Source organism: Pseudophryne corroboree, chromosome 1 (genome assembly GCF_028390025.1).
Source record: "Pseudophryne corroboree isolate aPseCor3 chromosome 1, aPseCor3.hap2, whole genome shotgun sequence".
Taxonomy (NCBI): Eukaryota; Metazoa; Chordata; class Amphibia; order Anura; family Myobatrachidae; genus Pseudophryne; species Pseudophryne corroboree.
Genome location: NC_086444.1, coordinates 586,291,135 through 586,315,494, shown reverse-complemented (window position 1 = coordinate 586,315,494; position 24,360 = coordinate 586,291,135).

Sequence of the window (24,360 nt, the reverse complement as noted above, 5' to 3'; positions counted from 1 at the left end):
TTCTGTATTTTGAGTATATGCAATTAATGTAATTCTATATCATTGACCTCTGTATCGTTAACCTTGTAACCACCAATAAAGATATAAAAAATAATAATCTCCTATATAATAGCCCAGATCTGTGACTTTGTGATTCATTTGCTGACGCTGGGCGGAGTCACAACAGTGGGCGGAGTTAGTCAAATGAGTCACAGATCTGGCCAAATCTACAGGAGACTAGGAGCAGAAGCAGATAGTATGGGCATGGCACAGGCAGGGGTGCATACCTCCCAGCTTTCTGCAGGAGCTTTCTTCAGACAGAAGGAGGGACACACACTTGGCGAAAAGGGGGCGTGGCTTCACGGGAGGGCCCCGTTTTCGTCAATGAGGGGGCATGCCCAGTGCTCTGTGAGCTGCTGGCATGCCCCCAGGGGCTGATTATGAGTCCGGGGGGGCCAGGGCACTTGAGACAGGGGAGCCCTATCTCATTGCTGTGCCTGCTGTGGGTTGGGGGCGTGGCCTAATCGCGGTACGCGAGGCCACGCCCCCTTACACAAATTCCGTTTTTTGTTTTTTTTTATGGAATTTTGGCCCCTCAGCTAGGGGTAAATCCAGAGGAGGTGGTCGCTCCCACCTACACACCCGCACAGGCAGAAGAAAGCAGGGAGACTGCTGCCTCCCTGCAACACCACAGACCTGCCAACACGCAGCAGCGTGTGCTGACAGTAGCACAATGCTGCCGTTGTTGCTGGCAGGACGGGGGGGGGGCTTCTGAGCTGGGACAGAGCTACTCGAGCCGGGGGGCCCCCTAAAACTGTGGGGCCAACGGTACGTACCCCCTGCCCCCTCCCCCCTTAATCCGGCTCTGCTGCTGGAACCCCCCCTTAATCCATACCCCCTGATGCCCCTTCTCCCTCTGTCTCCACTATTCACCGCTGCTCTGCTAAGCAGAACAGCGAGTGCAGGAGCTTTCCAACTGACCCCCCCGTTACCGCGGGACACTGCGACCCGCGGGTGGGACAGCGGGACAGACCCAAAAAAATGGGACTGTCCCGCGAAAATCGGGACATTTGGGAGGTATGGGGGTGTGTGAGGGGGTATGCCGTACAGACAGACGGGCACCGGCTCACTGTGTGCTTGACCCCCCCCCCTCTCTGGCGCGGAGGAGCGTCACTTTCTGGCACACTCCACGCTTCTTAGCTGCAGTTTTGTGAGGCACCTGCCGCTGTGCAGGTTCCGTACTGCCTCTGTTATCTCCAGCCCCGGCAACCCCACCGCTAGCTGCAGCGCTGACACCCACAGTGAGGTGCGCCCAGCTCCTTCACACACTTTAGCCGGCGGGTAACGCTGCAGAAGTCCGAGCTGCTTGCAGGCTCCGACCCCCTCCTCACTCCAGCCGCAGCATCTCCTGGGGGCTAACCAGTCACTCCCAGTCTCCCCTTACCACAGTGCCCGGCAGCTGCGCGAGGTCTGCGGTGTGTGACTGAGGAGGGGGGGAGGGATGCGGACGGGCAGAGGAAGCAGGACTCCAGCCTAAGAGAGTCAGCCATGCCAAGTCTCCACCAGCAGCAGATCCCAACAGGTTGGAGTGGAACAGCAGCAGCCAGCAGCAGTGACTCCGGTAAGACACATCTGTCTGTCACCACTGTTTTGTCCCTAATACCAATCTCTCCCGTGCCCTGTGTTCTGTCATGTCCCTGTCACCCCTGGCCTTGCCCTGCCACCCTTATCCTGGCCCTGTCACCCTTATCCTGGCCCTTTCACCCTTATCCTGGCCCTTTCACCCTTATGCTGGCCCTGTCACCCTTATGCTGGCCCTGTTACCCTTATGCTGGCCCTGTTACCCCTATCCTGGCCCTGTTACCCCTGTGCTTGCCCTGTCAACCCTATACTGGCCCTGTCACCCCTGTCCTGTTCCTGCCACCCCTACCCTGGCCTGTCACCCCTATCCTGTCCCTGTCATTTCTGTCCTGGCCCCGTCGCCCCTGTCCTGGCCCCGTCACCCCTTTTCTGACCCTGTCACCCCTGTCCTGGCCCCGTCAACCCTGTTCTGACCCTGTCACCCCTGTCCTGGCCCTGTTACTGCATACCCTCCAACTACCTTTTTGGCAGGTACAGTACCCGCAGCGCCTCCAGACCTCTCCCCAATGCACCACACCTCCGCACCTTCCCCTCCACCCCTCCCCCACACGCTGTGCCTCCAGACCCCCTACACCACCCGCGGCTCCCACTCCTCCGCCCCTTCACCACCCACAGCACCTCCAGGCCCCCTCCACCATCCACCACCTTTATATGTCTCCCCCCACACCTGCCCCCCTCCACCCGCAGCATCTGCAGACACCCTCCTCCATCCGTGGTCCCCCCCTCACCAACCCCTCCCCCACCAATGGCACCACCGCACCTGCCCCTCCACCACCAGCAGCACCTCCGGACCTCCTTCCCTATGTGCCGCACCACCCGTACCTGCCCCTCCCCTACCCATGGCGCCTGCGGACCCCTACCCCACCCCCGGCACTCCCGCCCCTTCCCATCCCACAGCACCTCCGGAACCCTTCACCCATCCACAACATCCCCACACCTGCCCCTCTCCCACCCATGGCACCCCTGCCCCTCCCCCACCTGCAGTGCCTCCGGACCCCTCCCCAATCTGCATTCCCCACTCCTCTGCCCCTCCCCCACCCGCAGCACCTCCCGACTCTTCCCCATCCGGGCCCCACCCTTACTTCTGCCCCTCCTCCACCTGCAGCATCTACAGACACCATCCGCAGCCCCCCCGCACCCGCTACATTCTGTACATCGTGCCCTGCAGGTGCTGTTCACGCCGTCGCAAGGGGCTGCGCCTCCTTCACCATCGCACGCCCTTTTATTGTGCAATATTTAACCACTAACAAAGGAATGCAGGTAATACTTTATATAATACAAATATTGAACCCCAGAAAGACATGCAAGGGTTAAGGGGGCGTAGCCCCTTGCGACGGTGTGAAGAGCGCCCGTAGGGCGCGATGAAGCACCTAGTAATAATAATAATAATCAACAATTAAAGTGGTACCCAACATAATTGTTGCTGCAAAACATTATTATGAGATTATGATGGTTGTTAAAGTAAGGATAATAACAATGCATTATACAGTATTTAAAAAGAAAAACAATAAGCTTACATTCACATTATTATGTTTTTTTAATGGATTGCACTTATCAGCTGGTTCCTCCTGAGCTTCACTGGATGCTGATGGTGGTAAAATACTTTAGGAAACAGTCCTTCCTCCTGATGATTTGCCCTTGACGATGACCCAGGAAATGTCCTGACTTCAGCCTTATGCTGCCCGGCCATTTTGTCCTCGATTTTCCTTTTAAAGTTGGAAAGCTGCTTTTAACAAGGGGCAAGTGTGCTTGGACTGGCCCACACCTTTAACTGAGTGCACAACCAATGTACAAATCTGCTTTTTTCTCCTAACAAAGGTCTCAGCTGCCTGACTACCAGCACAGACCAGGGCCATGTTCTTATCATAAGAGAACCTAACATTGCGACCAGACTTGATTTTTTTTAGGGCTGGCTGTCCTTTCCTGCTTCCTGCTCCACCTCTTGCCCATCCTTATCTACATCTGGCTAACTGTCCTCTCCAAAACCTCATCTCTCAATGTTTGATAAAGACTGTATATTTTGTTTTACATTTTATTTTGGAGTGAACTGCATACATTATCAGTACATATATATAAAATAATAATGAAGATTAGTAAAGAAAAAACAATGAAATTGCTGTGGTTGGATCAATTCTGAAATTAGTATAGAGGGCTAAAAATAAAAAGAAGGTGAAGAAAAGCAAATGAGGTAAGTCCGTGTGGCATGACACTCTTGAGAAAGCATCGCAGAGGGGGAGAAGGAGGCAGGCTAAGGGGGTTACGAGAGAGGGCCTGGTTCTTATGGATATGAGGGAGGAGGGTATAGGGTGAAGAATTTAGGGCAGCAGGGTAGAGGGGAAGAAGGGAGCAGGACTGGTTCTCTGGTTGGAAAGAGCAGATTAGAGTGGAAGGGGGCAGGCTGAGGGGATCTACTTGTCAAAGTCGAAAAATATCGTTATTATCATGCCTTGTACTAACCCCATGCGCTTGCCCGCTGCACGTGCACATTCTCTCCCGTGCGTGCGCATATTCGCAGTTGCGTGATGGCGCCTCCACGGTCGTGCGCTCAGGCGCGTGGTATGTGCATTTACGGTAGAGTTTGTGTGCGTCTGGCGGGCGACTCGATCGTTACATAATTAATCCAAATAGTGTATTTTATAGGTTATGGTCCTCTTAATAATATCAGTGAGTTTGTTTAGTGTAACTGGTTCATGGACAGAGAGATCCCTCTTTACATGATACGAAGGGTCAGACAGGTTTTGAGCAGTTGTGTTTAGTATGCAACGGTAGAGTATATTATTAGAAACATTCCGGTATTGGTTTGAAAGAGATTAATCGCTCCTGCGAAAAGTTATGTTTATAAGAAGTTTATGGACATTTACTGTATTTGCAGTTCATTATCCATGCGGCGGGAATCCTGAGATTCCCTCCCACCTGAGCAGTATGAAATAGTCACAGCCCACCTGTTCGAATCAACCTATGACCTTTTGTTATAATGTGAAGACAGATTCCTGTGTCCAATGAACAATGAGATTGTAGGCCCCTTTGTAGTGTACTGTATGTAGTGTATATAAGAACAGCCAGTCTGGGCCAGCTCAGTCTACTCTCCACAACGGTTTTCATCATTGACTAACTAGAGAGCTGGTACCAGGACTGCGCAGCGATCATTCCCCAGTGTGTAAGTTTTTCTCTGTAACCAACTTATTCTCTGTTTGTATTTGCCATACTCTCTCTCTCTGTTATTGTTACGCTGTTGTATATTGTATATTTTCAGTTATTCTGTGTAGGTGTTTTATGTTAGTGCTGTAGTGTATAAGCTGTAACTGTTTTCCCCTTTTACATACTAAAATCATCTAGATAAAGGTTTTGGAACCTTACAAGGTATTGTGTGTTTTATCATTACATTGCTAAGGGTAATCGGAGTGTCTCAATCGCTCAAGCAACTTTTACATAACGGAGGTTAATCAGCGTTACATTGTGTTGCATACAAGGTTTACTGTGTGTCATCCTGTGAGCGTCTGCGCCGCTCGTGTTCCTCTTGTGGGCACAGCGTCCGCTACGCTAGTAGCGTAGCATTACGGTACTCGGACCGCCTATAGCGTGCTTGATACCCAGCGTAAGCCGTGAGCGAACGTGCTGCTCGTGCGTCTCGACCATGGCCTAGCGTCTGCTAAGCTAAGTGCGTACCCTTACGGAACCCCGTACGCCCATTGCGTACTTAGTTTCTTACCAGTATATAGTGAATGTTATAAGATAAATATTTAGCTTAATCAATTGGCGGCTCGTCCGTCCTCCACATATCCGCTCTAGCGAACACAAGCAGACTTTATCTGTCAGCAAAGGGCGGGAAGGAGTATCCCTTCGTATCCGTGTTGGTGGTGATGGATACGGTAGTGCTGACTAGATAAGCGTCTGCATCGCTACGCTGTTGGAGTGCTGGTGGAATCCGGAACCGGAAGGTAAGAACAGTACGCTATTGTCTTTTAAAACTGTTTTATTTCTGTTTGATACACATTGCGTACGCAACACACGCACACACCTGCATTTTCCATTTGTGTAATTTTCACATCTCGCCTTCCTGTTTGCCATTTATCATTGATAACGTGCTGAGAAAGATTTGTTGCTATTGGTAGTTAAAAGTAAAATTAATACGTAAGGGAGTAATTTGTAAAACACGCACATGGCTTTGCCTAAAATACAAGGAAGTTCTGTGTGGTGTTCAGTAAATGATTACAGTTAAAGATCATTTACATTGATATAAACGTGTTAGTTGTGTTTCTGTGGACATATCTGGCCTGCGTACACGTGTCTCTAACAAAGGGCGGGACTAGCGTACGCAAGGGCCGACGCACGTAGCGTATATTACGCAACGGAGCGTATGTATACACCCACGTAATACAAATCACACGATAGTATTGTTTTAGTAGGCGATACGGAGGCAACGCGATAATAGCACAAGTCACTCTCAGTGTCCTAAATTTTAGCGTAAATAATCCTTCTCTAGTTGTAACTCCTTTGGGACTAGACTGTGATACTGAATGAAAGGGATTTCTGCGCAGAAACGAAAGTAAAGAGTATATGAGGTGAAAGAGTGTGTGCATATATATATATATATATATATATATAAGTTTCTCATTTTTGGGTGGAACCACAGGAAATCGAGTTCTCGTGAGGTACATACGTGAAAGTGACAGCGCGGTGGCTTGGGAGGCATCCTTTGTTAACATATTAAAATAAGAGCATTAGATAGCAGACCAGGAGGTCACGGACCAGGAGGTCCAGAGACAGACCAGGAGGTCTAGGTACAGCGGACTAGGAAGTCCGCTATAGATAGAGTCAAGAAGCACAACACCAGGAGGGTTGGTGCAATACCCATATAGGCCATTAAGCTCTGGCTGAAGGAATTCGCAGCCACAATTTTCGATTCCACTGGTCGTTCCGCACATAAGACATAATTCAAATGTGATAGTTTGTTACCAGTGTCACAAAGAGGGACATTTTGCACGAGACTGTAGAGTGAAAAATATACAAAAGTCATATAAAACCCCTAGGCAACGACATGAAAAATGAAATTGTAATCAGGTACCACATATGTAAAATTTTGAGCTACACCTATAATTTATGATCCGGAAAGTTGGTCACTTAACCTTGATAGTAAACCTGAGGTTACAGTTAATGATATTGGGAGGTCAGTTCCGTGTAGACACAGGAACGGGCGGGTAAACTTTGTAATTTATCTGTAAATGTTTATTTTTCCCCATCTCTGACGTTCATCGGCAGAACTCAAGCATCACATAGCTACTTGGTCTTTGCAGAAGTCTATCTAACCCCAGTGTGACCTACCGACATCGGTGTGTCCTGGCCAGGCACAAAAGGGTGGAGTGTGGAAATACTGGTGGGGGGAGACTGCGCAAAGATACCAATGGATGTGATGGTATGACAGCCTGATGGTGAACGGAAGATCTGACAATGTTTTTTTTTGTCTGTTGTTTTAGGTAACATATATATGAATTGTTCTCTCTCTCGTTTGTTTTTTTTTTTTCCTCTTCTCTCTCATGTTCTCATGCTTTACAGATGGTATGTCACACATCAGTTAGACAAATGGTAATGCAAGATTTTTGCTCCTTACAGAAAGATCTCAGCACCAGAATGTTCGTTTGGAAGACTGAGAGACAGCACCTTTAAGATGACAACAGAGCAAGAGGAACAACAAGACTAGAAGACATCGTAACATTTTTCTTTCCCCTCAATTATTTTTTTGTACCCCCATTACAAATTTCTCCTTTTCCTCCTGTAAGATGGACTCGCCCCAAGAGACTGTGATCCGGATTTTCCTGTTGACCATGATGTTGACCAGAGCAGTCTGTTTCGGTGAGAGTACCATGGAGGTCGAGAAAGGATCTGGAATGGGTTCTGATGACCAGGATGGAGGCGTAGTTTTCCAAGAGCAACATAATCACCGAGTAAAGGCGAGTATCAGAATATGATCTGGTAGCATTGACAATAGAAGGAATTGTGAAGGATTGTTAGCTGAAGAGAACTGCATCTGTAGGCATTGTGACAATATAGTTGAGGATGGGTGCATCAAGAAATGTCAGTCCAGTTTTAATGTCCACATGGACCGGCATCCATTGAGTGACTATCACTCCTTAGTGGGTAGAGTGTTAAACCAGACAGACTGTTGGGTATGCTCTCAAGTACCTCAAGGTCATAGCAAATCAGGACTAGTACCATTCCCTTTAACTGTAGGAGAGGTACTTGAGTTAAGTGGTGGGAGGCCGGTGGACAAGAGGTTTAATATCTCTAGTCCTCCTAGTTTGAAGCTCCACCAGTATCATGTGGATAAGTCCTTAGTATGCTTTAACATTTCCAATCCCCGAAAGCCGGGAAATTGGGAAGTGTCATGGAGTAATCCAACCATGACATTTTCATATAGAGCCGATAGAATGCCCATAGACACAGAGCTTATACGCCAGATAGCCAACAGTGGAAGATATTTCCGGTATAGGTACACTCTAGGAAGTAGGACCATGCGAGTTGGAGAAGTATCACCAGGATACTGTGCACATATCGTACAACCGGATACGTGTACTAGACAGATGGAAGAGTTAGGGTTAGGAGATTTCACATGGAAAATTTGTAACATGGTAATGTCATACTCTGTCCCATATGTTCTCCCCGATGATGCATATTTCATATGCGGGAGAAAGGCGTATAAGTGGCTTGCCCCAAACTCAGAGGGATTGTGTTACATTGGAAAAGTACTGCCTGAAGTAATGACTGTATCCCATTTAAAAATGAAAGATATTCACCGCGGTGCCCAAGCTCCTTATACTCACACTCATTACGAGCACGTCGTTAAAAGGCACCTGATAGAGAGGACAGAGCATCCGGCCTCTGATCTGATCCATGAATCCACCGGGATTCAATTCCTACTCGCGTTAGATATCACTCGTACCGCCAGAGGAGTGATAAATTATAGATATATATCTGCGCTAGCGAACTTGTTAGACAATATCACCGAAATGTATGACGACACGTTCAGGTACACTGGGAAAGAGTTACAAGCCTACAAAACAGAGCTGGTTCAGCATAGGATGATTCTCAATTATCTCACAGCAGTGACAGGCGGGTATTGTGTCACCCTAGTGTCAAAGTCAGAAAAATATCACTATGCACACTGCCATATTTGCACCTCATACATGTCCGCGCTGCGCATGCAGGCGCTCTCCCGTGCGTGCGCATACCCGCTGTTACGTGCACCCGCAGGGGCACTGTATGCGCATTTACGGTAGAGTTTCTGTGTGCCCAGCGTGCGACTCAATCGTTACATAATTCAACCATATAATGTATTTTATAAGTTAATATTCCCCTGAGTCCAACAGGTATCAGTGGGTCTCAAATGGCTCTTTGACCTTAGAGATCCCCCAAACAATAGTTTGCATGTTGTGAGGGCTTCACATCTTCATATGCATAGCTAAAGCACAGGAATAGTAATTGAAGATTAATTGTATTCCGAATCAGTGTCTTTCCCGCAGACAGAGTACAATAGCCTTTAATTACACTGAGCTTTGAGACTCAATGAGGAGGGCCAACACCTGTGTTTACGAAATGGGGCTGGATTTGTATACAGAAGAATGATTGCTGAGATGTCATTGTCTCAACTGAGAGTGGACAGTGGGACAGTATTCGCCAAACAATAGCTTCCCACAAGACAGGAATGTGTCGGTCATCACCCATTGTTTTGCATAACCAAGGCCACTGATGCAGCTGGCTCACATGCTGTGAGGGACACACACACACATCTTGTTGTTGACACACCCCCACAGCTGGAATGAAGGTATGATATACCCACTGGAGATCACAGGGCTCACTCACTCACTCACTCACACAGCTACCTGACACACAGCAAGCATGGCTGGATCATCACCAGGCTCCTTACGAAAGGCTAAGTACCATAATCTCAATATCTCATGGCTGATTGGCATAGAGTAGTTTTAAATGTGTGTTTTGTGGTGGGGTAGTTGTGGAATGATGGGTAAGCATAGAGTGGTTGGTTTGGAGAAACAAATGGCTTGGGGATGGTGAGGCTTGTGCAGCTGTGTGATTGTAACTTGTTTGTGCTGAATACTCTGTGAAGTCTGTGATGAAGTGGAACATTAGACAACCTGTAGCATAGCATTTGTGGTATTTGTTTGCCTATGGAGATTTAATAAGATGGTTCTAGGAAGTTGGATTGAAATTGTGAAAGGTGATTTAGATTGTTTGGAATTGTAAAATCAGAACATATGCATTGTTTTGAGGCTTGGACATTTTGGAATAAAATGGAGTCTTGTGTTTTCTGCTATGTGATTGTGGTGTAGTAGAGAGTGCCATGTGTTTGGACCTGCAAATCTAAAATGGCTGCTGCCGGGTATTTTCCCCTCCCCCTTTCAGCCATGTGGTGTAGTCTTTGGAATCAAGTGGAGTTTTCCCAAAATGGAGTCTAGCTTCTGCCCCATGCGGCATTGTAGGGACAATTGTGTTGCTGGGTGTTGTGTATATAGGGACAGGCAGCATGGGTATGCTCAAGTACTTTCTAAACAAAGATTCTCAGCATTGACTGACTGCGCAGCGATTGTTCCTCACATGTGTAAGTGTTTCTCCGCAATCATATTAATCTTCTTGTTACTCTGAGCCAATCTCTCTCTCTCTCTCCTTCTCTTTCTCTCTTATTTTCCCTTAAATAGTAATTGTATTGTATTGTATTTCCTGTGTAGTTATCTGGTTAGGTAGTCTATGTTATATTGTAGTGTATGACTTGTATTGTGTTAAATTCTTTTGCAAGTATATCATTCATAATATATATTTAGGCGTTGGACCCTGAGCACGGTATCTGTGTATTTCTTATAGTATTAAGTAATCTCAGAGCGTCAGTGACGCTCGAACAGCTTTAAAGGTAATAAGGTTATACTGTGTTGCATCTACACTCTCCCACTACACAGAGGTTTACAGTATAAGTACATTCCTTAAGGTATAGTTAAGGGAGTACCCTTGCGGTACTTTACGCCAATTGCGTACTGTGTTCTTTAACCTTTAACGTGTTTTTAATAGGACAAATATTATAGACATTGTCAATTGGGGAGCTCCTCCGGTCTTCACATATCTGCACTAGGTAACTTCAGCAGACATTATCGGTCAGCAAAGAGTGGAAGGTAGTATCCCTCGTTAAACCGTTTGGAGGTCGGGGATACTGCAGTGCTGACCAGATAAGCGCCTGCTTCACTTGGTAAGGAGTGCTGAGGGAATTCGGGAACTGGAAGGTAAGAACAGTACGTTATTGTCTTTGTAAATCTGGTTTTTATTTCTATTTGGTGCCAACTGCACACGCAGATTGGATGGTTTGTCTGTTTAAATAGGTTTAAAATTATTTTTAATCGCTCTGCATAGCGTGATAACTAAAAGGGGCTGGCATGATGATTTTTCTTTGTGACAAAAGGTCTGTCCCCCATTTTGTGTAAACCTCATGGATGGGGGAGGAGCAGCGGCCATTTTGGGAAGGTCAAATTTTTTTTTCCCTAAAATGGCTGATTTTCAAGAAATAATCAGCCATCCACTGTCAAAAAAAATCATCATTTAATGAGTTTTTTTTCAATGCATTTGTTTAGTCCATATCATAGTCAATCATAAGTAGTTCAGATACAGTTTAATAACAGTTAATAATAAATAAAATATTTGATTTAAGAACGATACACAGATAAAACAAAGTTGTTGTTTTTTTTTTTTTTTGGTTTCCTTACCACCCTACTCTGCTTGGTGCAGGATGGCCATTGAAATGCAGATGAACCTGTGTGACTGGTTAGGTTCCCTAGCAGTGTTGAAATAAATCGCCTTTTACAGAGTTACTGTAGTTAAAAAGCAATTCATATGCAAATTAGAAGCACTGAATAAGGTCTAAATGTCTATATGTCTGTGCTTACATCAATGTATGTTATTAGATTAAAGTTAGAATTGCATTTTCATCTGTGTACTTTCACATATCTCACCTTCCTGTTTGCCATTTGCATTGATAAACGTGCTAAAAGAGATTTGCCGCTATTTTATAGTTTAAGAGTAAAGGTAACATAGTTAAAGTATAGACAAACACACAGTTTTTGCCTGGGAGATAAGGCGAAGTCAGTGTGGTGTGCGGTAGATGATCAAGGATCATCTACATTGATAAACATATAAATTGTGTTACGGTGGATCTTTATTTTGCGTACACGTGTCTCTAACAAAAACTGAGATTTGTGCACGCAAACCAAAGGCCGACGCACGCAGCGTAAATTACGCAACGGAGCGTCTGGGTACGCCCACGTAACTCAAAACACAAGTTTTTCTCCTCTCCTCTCAACGCGATAAGTAGCGCCACGCGGTAAATAACGCCAGGCGATAAATCGCACAAATCTAGTTTAACATTCCAAATTTAAATTAACAGATCCTTCTCCTAATTGGTAACACATCTGGTCTAAAGAAAAATTTCTGCGCAGAAATAGAAATAGAAACAAAAGTGTATATGCGGTGAGTGAGTGTTTGTTTTTACAATTTTTAAGGTTGAACCACAAGAAAAGTCGAGTACTCGTGAGGTACATGCGTGTAAGTGACGTACACGGTGGCTAGGGAGGCATCCCTGGTTAAATATACAATTTGAGCATTAGAGTGTAACAGACCAGGAGGTCATACTGTAACAGACCAGGAGGTCATAACAGACCAGCAGGTTCAGGTACAGCAGACAAGGAAGTCCGCTATACAGTCCACAGGCACAACACCAAGAAAGGGTTGGTGCAACACCCATATAGGCCATATAAGCTCTGGCTGAAGGAATTCGCAGCCGGAATTTTCGATTCCGTTGGTCGCTCAGTACATAAGATTAGTTGCTTGTGTACTAAACGATTGTACCGCACGTAATTGTGTACATTAGTTAGTAATCTGACCTAGTACCATTAGAGTAAAGGGGTCACAAACGCTATTTGTACATTCTAACGTGATTTGTGTAAATTTTTTTATTTTAAGGGAAGTTCGCTGCTCACTCAGGAACTATCCAGCAACCAATAGTTACTGGAAAGAGTAAGTGTTCTTCGGATCACCCTCACAGGTTCCAGTAAATAGAGGTTCAGGTCGCAGGGGCCCTAGGTCGAGTACGCCAGCACCATATCGGTGTGATCAGGTTGTATTGGTCGGCGTGGGCGAGTGAGTGGGGAAAAGGGATTTGACACAACCCGGGTAAAAGTGTCAGTCGCCGGAGATCACCACAAGAAACCCGTCCAGGACCCACGAACCACACCGTGCTTAACGCGTTTCGGATCCTCCTCGATCCTTCGTCAGAAGCATGTGTGGTGACGAAGGATCGAGGAGGATCCGAAACGCGTTAAGCACGGTGTGGTTCGTGGGTCCTGGACGGGTTTCTTGTGGTGATCTCCGGCGACTGACACTTTTACCCGGGTTGTGTCAAATCCCTTTTCCATCTTGGGAACACCGGGAGGTTTACCCTTTAGACCAGAGAGGACTCTTATATTGGAGTAATGTATTACATGCTTTCATTCATTTTTTAAATTGTGAGTGCGTTATTGTGAATAAAAACTATCCCTTTTTTATGAAAGGTATTGCACCATGATCTTTCTTTCTGTGTAACCACCGCATTTGGCTTTAAAAACGGTGGACGCAGGTTTCTGCTTCATTTTATCAGGTTTTTGGGAAAACCAAGGTTACAACTATAATTTGCCCATCCTGATTTTGGAAACTACTTGAGGATGGATTGATATGCTCTATAAACACCTGAATATTGTGAGTGTTTTGGTTTATTAATGAAGTAACATCCTTATATTTGCGTTACTACACGATTATTTGCTTCCTGTGCCTTCCACATACTCTGTCTTAAACTGAGTTTTGATACAGAGTGGGCACAGTTTCTTCTTGTCTTGTCAGATTATTTATAAGAAGAATTTTGAACAATCCTATGGACTACCCTCCCTCATATAGGATCTAACGCAATCTGAGGATCATTTTAAGGGTGATTATCTATATTACTCTATTTGGTTCAGATTTAGCGCCATTGTGTTTTTGTTACAATTCCTTTTGTCCATTGTATTTTTGAAGGTTATTTGAGAAACCTTTTGTTAACAGAAATATACGGCTGCTTCATTTGTTCATTGCGCAACTATTTATATGTTCCATTCATATTGTATAAGTGGCTTGCCCCAAACTCTGAAGGATTGTGTTATATTGGAAAAGTACTACCTGAGGTAATGAGTCTAAGGAGTGAGGAAACTGTAATCCCAATGGACTTGATTTATGACCCAACGGTAGAAACAATGATGTAATGAAAATGCGATTATACGGTCCGTTTCTTTCACCTGTTTTTCCGTTTTCCTCCAAGGTAAAAAGACCCACTTGGACGAGGAATTTGATGAGCCGATATACAGACAACAGATGGATTAAAGAAGAAGTTCTGACAACCTTATACACAGATTTTTGATGAACTATGCCATGGATCCCCAGTTTCCCTAGAAATTTTAAAATTACGCTAGCCCAACACTTTTGTAAATCTATGGACATTGACAGCTTTTGCTCGCACCTAATGGGCAAAAGCACAAAGAAGACTGCATTCAACAGACACCGAACAAGACCTCAATCGACAAATGTACATTAACCTGACATAGAATACCACTGCATTTACCATAAGTGTTCTTTATCTTCATTTCTACAACCCTCAGGTAATGACACACATAGTCGATAGGGAATACAGGCACAGATATCAGCAATCACATATCTCCCCCATTCATGTGTCATCAACTAAAATGTGCTCCCCCATTTTGTTGCAACCACAGCCGAAAAGAGCTCGGTAGAGTTTGACAGCCCATCCACTGACCCTTAATACGGGATAAGAAGGAATTCTAATGTATACTTCGCAATACCTCGAAGCTTGATTTAAAACACGTACGGCACGATGATACATGACCCCCCCAAACATGGATTCATACACACATGCTTTTGCTATCTCACTAGGTCATACCCTTTTCACACCTTCTCTTTCTCCTCCCCAACCCAACCATGGAAATGTATTTACACTTGACATATATTTTTCTCCTTTTGAAATGTTTTAGGAAGTGGCAGTTATTGTTGACTGCCAAAGAGTGGACTATCAAAGTCAGAAAAATATCACTATGCACACTGCCATATTTGCACCTCATACATGTCCGCGCTGCGCATGCAGGCGCTCTCCCGTGCGTGCGCATACCCGCTGTTACGTGCACCCGCAGGGGCACTGTATGCGCATTTACGGTAGAGTTTCTGTGTGCCCAGCGTGCGACTCAATCGTTACATAATTCAACCATATAATGTATTTTATAAGTTAATATTCCCCTGAGTCCAACAGGTATCAGTGGGTCTCAAATGGCTCTTTGACCTTAGAGATCCCCCAAACAATAGTTTGCATGTTGTGAGGGCTTCACATCTTCATATGCATAGCTAAAGCACAGGAATAGTAATTGAAGATTAATTGTATTCCGAATCAGTGTCTTTCCCGCAGACAGAGTACAATAGCCTTTAATTACACTGAGCTTTGAGACTCAATGAGGAGGGCCAACACCTGTGTTTACGAAATGGGGCTGGATTTGTATACAGAAGAATGATTGCTGAGATGTCATTGTCTCAACTGAGAGTGGACAGTGGGACAGTATTCGCCAAACAATAGCTTCCCACAAGACAGGAATGTGTCGGTCATCACCCATTGTTTTGCATAACCAAGGCCACTGATGCAGCTGGCTCACATGCTGTGAGGGACACACACACACATCTTGTTGTTGACACACCCCCACAGCTGGAATGAGGGTATGATATACCCACTGGAGATCACAGGGCTCACTCACTCACTCACTCACACAGCTACCTGACACACAGCAAGCATGGCTGGATCATCACCAGGCTCCTTACGAAAGGCTAAGTACCATAATCTCAATATCTCATGGCTGATTGGCATAGAGTAGTTTTAAATGTGTGTTTTGTGGTGGGGTAGTTGTGGAATGATGGGTAAGCATAGAGTGGTTGGTTTGGAGAAACAAATGGCTTGGGGATGGTGAGGCTTGCACAGCTGTGTGATTGTAACTTGTTTGTGCTGAATACTCTGTGAAGTCTGTGATGAAGTGGAACATTAGACAACCTGTAGCATAGCATTTGTGGTATTTGTTTGCCTATGGAGATTTAATAAGATGGTTCTAGGAAGTTGGATTGAAATTGTGAAAGGTGATTTAGATTGTTTGGAATTGTAAAATCAGAACATATGCATTGTTTTGAGGCTTGGACATTTTGGAATAAAATGGAGTCTTGTGTTTTCTGCTATGTGATTGTGGTGTAGTAGAGAGTGCCATGTGTTTGGACCTGCAAATCTAAAATGGCTGCTGCCGGGTATTTTCCCCTCCCCCTTTCAGCCATGTGGTGTAGTCTTTGGAATCAAGTGGAGTTTTCCCAAAATGGAGTCGAGCTTCTGCCCCATGCAGCATTGTAGGGACAATTGTGTTGCTGGGTGTTGTGTATATAGGGACAGGCAGCATGGGTATGCTCAAGTACTTTCTAAACAAAGATTCTCAGCATTGACTGACTGCGCAGCGATTGTTCCTCACATGTGTAAGTCTTTCTCCGCAATCATATTAATCTTCTTGTTACTCTGAGCCAATCTCTCTCAATCTCTCTCTCTCTCTCCTTCTCTTTCTCTCTTATTTTCCCTTAAATAGTAATTGTATTGTATTGTATTTCCTGTGTAGTTATCTGGTTAGGTAGTCTATGTTATATTGTAGTGTATGACTTGTATTGTGTTAAATTCTTTTGCAAGTATATCATTCATAATATATATTTAGGCGTTGGACCCTGAGCACGGTATCTGTGTATTTCTTATAGTATTAAGTAATCTCAGAGCGTCAGTGACGCTCGAACAGCTTTAAAGGTAATAAGGTTATACTGTGTTGCATCTACACTCTCCCACTACACAGAGGTTTACAGTATAAGTACATTCCTTAAGGTATAGTTAAGGGAGTACCCTTGCGGTACTTTTTACGCCAATTGCGTACTGTGTTCTTTAACCTTTAACGTGTTTTTAATAGGACAAATATTATAGACATTGTCACTAGCGACTCAGTATGGAGTAAAGTGCTGCACATATATTACAAACAGCACTGAGGACCCGGCCGAGGTCATAGACCAAAAGATGGATGACATTTTGCAATTGAAGTGGGAGTTTCGAAGGAGGCATAACCTCACTCTTGCTGCTGTGAGTAATGAGCTGACCAGTTGGGTGTCATGGTTGAACCCACGAAATTGGTTCTCTGGTTTAGGAGAATGGGCCCAAGGCATTATAATGGATGTAGGGAAATTTCTCTTGTGTATCCTGGGAGTCGTCATATTGGTTGGACTGATATTTAGCTGGTTCGGACTTTAACGAAGTGTAAAGGTAGTACCAGAGTGATGAGTCTGAGGAGCGAGGACACCATAATAACAACAACTAATTTGATTTATGACCCAATGATAGAGACAATGTTGTGATGAAAATGTGATTCCACGGTCCGTTTCTTTTACCCATTTCTCCTTTGTTTTCCTCCAAGGTACAAAGACATCCGCTTGGAAGAAGAATTTGACAACCTCTTTTATACAGACCATTGATGAACTATGCCACAAGCCCCCAATATCCCTAGTGACTTTAACTTTTTACGAAAGCCCAATACTTCAGAGACTGTAATTTTATGGACAATGGAAAAGCTTTTGCTCGCTATTTACAACAAAAGCACAGAGAGACATCAGACAACATGTACATCAAGACAAGACATCAGACAAGAACTCAATCGGCGACTGTTTATTTAAACTCACATAGTTTACGACTGCATTTATAACGAGTGTTTCTTATCTTCATCTCTACAACCTCCAGGTAGTATCTCACATAGTCGACAGGTGATTCTCACATATTAGCACTCACATGTTCCCCCCTTCATGTATCATCAACTAAATGTGCTTCCCCATTTGTTGCAACCAAAAGCCGAATAGAGCTCGGTAGAGTTTGACAGCCCATCCACAGACCCTTGATAAAGGATAAGAAGGATTCAAATGTATACTTCACAATACCTCGAAGATTGATTTAAAACACGTACGGCACGATGATACATGACCCCTCAAACATGGATTTCATACACACATGCTTTTACTGTCTCACTAGGTCATATCTTTCTAACCTTCTCCTCTCTTCCCTTACCCAATCATAAAAAGGTGTTTACATGATGACATATATTTTTCTGTTTTGTTTATGAAGTGGCAGTTATTGGTGACTGCCAAAGGGTGGACTGTCAAAGTCGAAAAATATTGTTATTCTCATGCCTTGTACTAACCCCATGAGCTTGCCCGCTGCACGTGCACATTCTCTCCCGTGCGTGCGCATATTCGCAGTTGAGTGATGGCGCCTCCACGGTCGTGCGCTCAGGCGCGTGGTATGTGCATTTACGGTAGAGTTTGTGTGCGTCTGGCGGGCGACTCGATCGTTACATAATTAATCCAAATAGTGTATTTTATAGGTTATGGTCCTCTTAATAATATCAGTGAGTTTGTTTAGTGTAACTGGTTCATGGACAGAGAGGTTTTGAGCAGTTGTGTTTAGTATGCAACGGTAGAGTATATTATTAGAAACATTCCGGTATTGGTTTGAAAGAGATTAATCGCTCCTGCGAATAGTTATGTTTATAAGAAGTTTATGGACATTTACTGTATTTGCAGTTCATTATCCATGCGGCGGGAATCCTGAGATTCCCTCCCACCTGAGCAGTATGAAATAGTCACAGCCCACCTGTTCGAATCAACCTATGACCTTTTGTTATAATGTGAAGACAGATTCCTGTGTCCAATGAACAATGAGATTGTAGGCCCCTTTGTAGTGTACTGTATGTAGTGTATATAAGAACAGCCAGTCTGGGCCAGCTCAGTCTACTCTCCACAACGGTTTTCATCATTGACTAACTAGAGAGCTGGTACCAGGACTGCGCAGCGATCATTCCCCAGTGTGCAAGTTTTTCTCTGTAACCAACTTATTCTCTGTTTGTATTTGCAATACTCTCTCTCTCTGTTATTGTTACGCTGTTGTATATTGTATATTTTCAGTTATTCTGTGTAGGTGTTTTATGTTAGTGCTGTAGTGTATAAGCTGTAACTGTTTTCCCCTTTTACATACTAAAATCATCTAGATAAAGGTTTTGGAACCTTACAAGGTATTGTGTGTTTTATCATTACATTGCTAAGGGTAATTGGAGTGTCTCAATCGCTCAAGCAACTTTTACATAACGGAGGTTAATCAGCGTTACATTGTGTTGCATACAAGGTTTACTGTGTGTCATCCTGTGAGCGTCTGCACCGCTCGTGTTCCTCTTGTGGGCACAGCGTCCGCTACGCTAGTAGCGTAGCATTACGGTACTCGGACCGCCTATAGCGTACTCGATACCCAGCGTAAGCCGTGAGCGAACGTGCTGCTCGTGCGTCTCGACCACGGCCTAGCGTCTGCTACGCTAAGTGCGTACCCTTACGGTACCCCGTACGCCCATTGCGTACTGAGTCTCTTACCAGTATATAGTGAATGTTATAAGATAAATATTTAGCTTTATCATACTGTAGCTGCCGGCTGTGGGCCCTGCTAAAATTCACTGGCTGCATGGCCACCAGAGGACTGACAGCTAGCAGCCATTACTTAAACGACAGAGGGGCTCGTGCCTTAGTGCTCTCCCTAAATCCGCCACTGGTCAGCCATCCAACATATGGAATAAGTATTTGGCGAAAATGTATCCAGTACAGTGGGGTCCAGGTACTACCTGTAAGGGAGTTTATACACATTTTTTTTTAGCTTGACACATATGGACCTTAAGGCAGTATTTTGCCTTATTTCCTCCAAGTGGGATTCCAATGTAGAAAGAGGTTCTACTTCACAAATGATATGAGTCATAAAAGTTCCTTCACTGTAAAAACTGGAAAACATTATTACATTTATTCTTGATCACAGAAAAAAGAAGGAAATGTACTTAGCTGCCGATGCCATTGAGATATTTTATTTTTTAATTGATTAAATAATTTTAGTCAGTATAGGCCTTGTGGTTTTACAAGTACCTGTTCAATTCATATGGGATTTTTACTGCCGGCAAGCACTACAGGGCAAAAATCTTTACAATTACAAGATTATGCTAACCCGCTATGCTCAGGATCTGCTATGTCAATTTTTACAGGCAGGAACTGCATTACTACTGAGACTAGGATAGAGAGAAGTCATTGTTCTTGCGACATCTTGATAAAAAGAAGAAAAAAAAAATCTGTCTGACAGCGGGTGGGCCCCCAGGAGTTCACCATGTCCTAGACGGATGCTAGTAGAGCTTTAAGGATAATCCAGCCTTGACTAGGTATAACCTGGATCAGTAAAATGTAATTTTACATTGCCACAAAAAAATATTTAAAATGTTCCTATAAATTAGCATTCTAATAATCCGGTATTGCATTATGCATGGTGCAGATTAACCGGATGAAAAAATTGACAGTATTTTTTTTTTTAATCCTCCCTGGTACTACGTGTATAAATACTGTACAGTAAATTCTGTACAGTAGACCGAGCTAGATTATCTCATATCCTGCAAGCACCCCTATGTATTGTATTCAGCTTTCTTCTTTAACTCCATGGAGTAGGCAATGTCCGTATTAATAATATAACAGTGATTACCTCATGCTGAACAAAAATTTTATTGTAATTTTTTTTTCTCCTTTATACAAGTATTCATTGTTAAATTGGACATGCTGTGTTCCTTATAGTGTATATATAAGCTGCTTGGGGTACACATTGAAGCATAATGCTGTTATTTTATTTTTGGATATGTAAATTAGTGATGTGCACCGGAAATTTTTCGGATTTTGGCCCTCATTCCGAGTTGTTCGCTCGGTAAAAATCTTCGCATCGCAGCGATTTTCCGCTTGATGCGCATGCGCAATGTTCGCACTGCGACTGCGCCAAGTAAATTTGCTATGCAGTTAGGAATTTTACTCACGGCTTTTTCATCGTTCTGGCGATCGTAATGTGATTGACAGGAAATGGGTGTTACTGGGCGGAAACAGGCCGTTTTATGGGCGTGTGGGAAAAAACGCTACCGTTTCCAGAAAAAACACAGGAGTGGCCGGAGAAACGGGGGAGTGTCTGGGCGAACGCTGGGTGTGTTTGTGACGTCAAACCAGGAACGACAAGCACTGAACTGATCGCAGATGCCGAGTAAGTCTGGAGCTACTCAGAAACTGCTACGAGGTGTGTAATCGCAATATTGCGAATACATCGTTCGCAATTTTAAGATGCTAAGATTCACTCCCAGTAGGCGGCGGCTTAGCATGAGCAAATCTGCTAAAATCCGCTTGCGAGCGAACAACTCGGAATGACCCCCTTTGTGTTTTGTGTTTTGGTTCCGCGGCCGTGTTTTGGATTTGAACGCGTTTTGGCAAAACCTCCCTGAAAATTTTTCGTCGGATTCGGGTGTGTTTTGGATTCGGTTTTTTTTTTTACAAAAAACCCTCAAAAACAGCTTAAATCATAGAATTTGGGGGTCATTTTGATCCCATAGTATTATTAACCTCAATAACCATAATTTCCACTCATTTCCAGTCTATTCTGAACACCTCACACCTCACAATATTATTTTTAGTCCTAAAATTTGCACCGAGGTCGCTGGATGACTAAGCTAAGCGACCCAAGTGGCCGACACAAACACCTGGCCCATCTAGGAGTGGCACTGCAGTGTCAGGCAGGATGGCCGATTTAAAAAATAGTCCCCAAACAGCACATGATGCAAAGAAAAAAAGAGGTGCACCAAGGTCGCTGGATGGCTAAGCTAAGCGACCCAAGTGGCCGACACAAACACCTGGCCCATCTAGGAGTGGCACTGCAGTGTCAGACAGGCTGGCCGATTTAAAAAATAGTCCCCAAACAGCACATGATGCAAAGGAAAAAAGAGGTGCACCAAGGTCGCTGGATGGCTAAGCTAAGCGACCCAAGTGGCCGACACAAACACCTGGCCCATCTAGGAGTGGCACTGCAGTGTCAGACAGGCTGGCCGATTTAAAAAATAGTCCCCAAACAGCACATGATGCAAAGGAAAAAAGAGGTGCACCAAGGTCGCTGGATGGCTAAGCTAAGCGACCCAAGTGGCCGACACAAACACCTGGCCCATCTAGGAGTGGCACTGCAGTGTCAGATAGGATGGCCGATTTAAAAAATAGTCCCCAAACAGCACATGATGCAAAGAAAAAAAGAGGTGCACCAAGGTCGCTGGATGGCTAAGCTAAGCGACCCAAGTGGCCGACACAAACACCTGGCCCATCTAGGAGTGGCACTGCAGTGTCAGACAGGATGGCACTTTAAAAAAATAGTCCCCAGACAGCACATGATGCAAAGAAACAAAGAGGTGCACAAAGGTCGCTGGATGACTAAGCTAAGCGACCCAAGTGGCCGACACAAACACCTGGCCCATCTAGGAGTGGCACTGCAGTGTCAGACAGGATGGCCGATTTAAAAAATAGTCCCGAAACAGCACATGATGCAAAGAAAAAAAGAGGTGCACCAAGGTCGCTGGATGGCTAAGCTAAGCGACCCAAGTGGCCGACACAAACACCTGGCCCATCTAGGAGTGGCACTGCAGTGTCAGACAGGATGGCCGATTTAAAAAATAGTCCCCAAACAGCACATGATGCAAAGAAAAAAAGAGGTGCACCAAGATCGCTGGATGGCTAAGCTAAGCGACCCAAGTGGCCGACACAAACACCTGGCCCATCTAGGAGTGGCACTGCAGTGTCAGACAGGATGGCCGATTTAAAAAATAGTCCCCAAACAGCACATGATGCAAAGAAAAAAAGAGGTGCACCAAGGTCGCTGGATGGCTAAGCTAAGCGACCCAAGTGGCCGACACAAACACCTGGCCCACCTAGGAGTGGTACTGCAGTTTTCTAGCGAGAGGATGAGTGCTTCCATCCTCATGTGAATCTGAACCACTAGCCATGAACATAGGCCGTGTCGTAAATGGCATATTGGCAAGTTTACGCTTCTCATTAGATGCTTTTAATTTTTTGGTCATTTTACTGAACTTTTGTAGTATACTTGACGACACAGAGGTAGAGCAATGGACTACTCTACCGTACTGCTATATATATACTGGTGGTCAGCAAAATTCTGCACTGTCCTCCTACTATATAATACTGCGCACAACTAAAATGCAGCACAAGTATGGATGGATAGTATACTTGACGACACAGAGGTAGGTAGAGCAGTGGACTACTGTACCGTACTGCTATATATATACTGGTGGTCAGCAAAATTCTGCACTGTCCTCCTACTATATAATACTGCGCACAACTAAAATGCAGCACAGGTATGGATGGATAGTATACTTGACGACACAGAGGTAGGTAGAGCAGTGGCCTACTGTACCGTACTGCTATATATTATATACTGGTGGTCAGCAAAATTCTGCACTGTCCTCCTACTATATATACTGTGCACAACTGAAATGCACCACAGGTATGGATGGATAGTATACTTGACGACACAGAGGTAGGTAGAGCAGTGGCCTACTGTACCATACTGCTATATATTATATACTGGTGGTCAGCAAAATTCTGCACTGTCCTCCTACTATATATACTGCACACAACTAAAATGCACCACAGGTATGGATGGATAGTATACTTGACGACACAGAGGTAGGTAGAGCAGTGGTCTACTGTACCATACTGCTTTATATTATATACTGGTGGTCAGCAAAATTCTGCACTGTCCTCCTACTATATATACTGCGCACAACTAAAATGCACCACAGGTATGGATGGATAGTATACTTGACGACACAGAGGTAGGTAGAGCAGTGGCCTACTGTACCGTACTGCTATATATCATATACTGGTGGTCAGCAAAATTCTGCACTGTCCTCCTACTATATATACTGCACACAACTAAAATGCACCACAGGTATGGATGGATAGTATACTTGACGACACAGAGGTAGGTAGAGCAGTGGACTACTGTACCGTACTGCTATATAATACTGGTGGTCAGCAAAATTCTGCACTGTCCTCCTACTATATAGTACAATGCACCACAGATATGGAGCGTTTTTCAGGCATAGAACGTAGATATTTTCAGCTCACTGAGCACAGATATTTGCAAGCACACTGAGCACAGATATTTGCAGCACACTGAGCACAGATATTTGCAGCACACTGAGCACAGATATTTGCAGCACACTGAGCACAGATATTTGCAGCACACTGAACACAGAAACTGAGAGAACGCTGCACGTCCTCTCCCTATCATCTCCAATGCACGAGTGAAAATGGCGGCGATGCGCGGCTCCTTATATAGAATACGAATCTTGCGAGAATCCGACATCGGGATGATGATGTTCGGGCGCGCTCGGGTTAACCAAGCAAGACGGGAGGATCCGAGTCTGCCTAGGAACCGTGTAAAATGGGTGAAGTTCGGGGGGGTTCGGATCTCGAGGAACCGAACCCGCTCATCACTAGTATGTATATGATCTACTTGTGGAATATACAACTTGTCTTGATGCAGATGCCTCAATAAAAAATAAAATAAAAATATAACAGCTACTGTACATCTATTTTTTATTATCCAGGCAACTTCTCCCCTTGTTTACCCTAGATTATCAGGGTTCTATTGTATCTGGGATATATCTGGGTTTATTTCCTTCT